Here is a 1,021-nt window from a genome sequence, read left to right as displayed (position 1 = left end):
CCGCACTGGTATAATTGGTGTATGTGTATAATGATAGTTATCTGTATAAACTGATAAATAAATTTAAGGTTCAAATCCTTATTTTGGGGAGCAGATACTTAAGGTAACACATTCCTTATTTTTATGTATCAAAAAGCTACCCATCAGTGGTGCTCCCCCGAGTCAGTTATTCGTAGTGTAAACATGAAAAAAAGAAAAAAGAAGACTCTTGTTGGGAAGCACTCATATACAGATAATGTTGTACGACTAAATGTCACAATAGCTAACTAAAATACAATATTTTATTAATTCTCATTAAAATTAATTATTGAGGAGTTCAATGAGCGCCGATGTTTGTTAAATAGTGACATTGCGAAAATATAAAGAGTAATATATAAATTGCAAGGTACAAATACCTAATTCAGGCCGAAGTGGGTATATCTATAATTTTGTTAATAATCACACTCCAACTGTAGGACAACCTGTGATAAAAAGTTGCTCATTTATTGTAAATATGACCATCATTTATAAACTGCTATATATCCCAAATGGGAATTTTAATCCTAGCAGATAGTTGAATCATAGGTCATAACCGAGATGTAAGACAATGCTCTATATTGGTGACAGATGGGTGGCAAATATTTGCAGTACCAGGGTGTTCCTTGGTAGTCTCCTATCCAAGTACTTAACCCGGCCCTCCACTGCTTGGCTTCCAAGATCAGATGAGATTGGGCATCTCCAGCGGGGTATGACCGCAGACCTTATGCTCACCCTTGTCACACTGTGTCCAAAATTGGGCACAGACAGGAGCCAATTTGCATTGTTATGTGAGCCACAGGTATCGATACAGCTGATTTGATGTGGAAATCAAATTTTTTTTATCATAAATGATAAAGTATAACAAAAGATTAAATACCCATCTAAGTTTTCACGGCTTAGGTAGTCGCAGTACAAGTAGGAATAAACCTCTCTACTGCACAGTTATCACATGTATGAAAATAAAACATTAGATCATAATATTATTTTAACTGTGCAAAAAAGG

At 35.3% G+C, this 1,021-nt stretch overlaps 1 pseudogene; it reads right to left on the bottom strand.

The window, feature by feature from the left end:
* Nucleotides 1-618: 618 nt before the first annotated feature.
* Nucleotides 619-739, bottom strand: LOC134896815 (5S ribosomal RNA; annotated as a pseudogene).
* Nucleotides 740-1,021: the final 282 nt, after the last annotated feature.

Source organism: Pseudophryne corroboree, chromosome 3 (genome assembly GCF_028390025.1).
Source record: "Pseudophryne corroboree isolate aPseCor3 chromosome 3, aPseCor3.hap2, whole genome shotgun sequence".
NCBI classification, from domain to species: domain Eukaryota; kingdom Metazoa; phylum Chordata; class Amphibia; order Anura; family Myobatrachidae; genus Pseudophryne; species Pseudophryne corroboree.
Note: the sequence above shows the minus strand (reverse complement) of the source record. Positions and strands in the feature narration are given on the sequence as shown.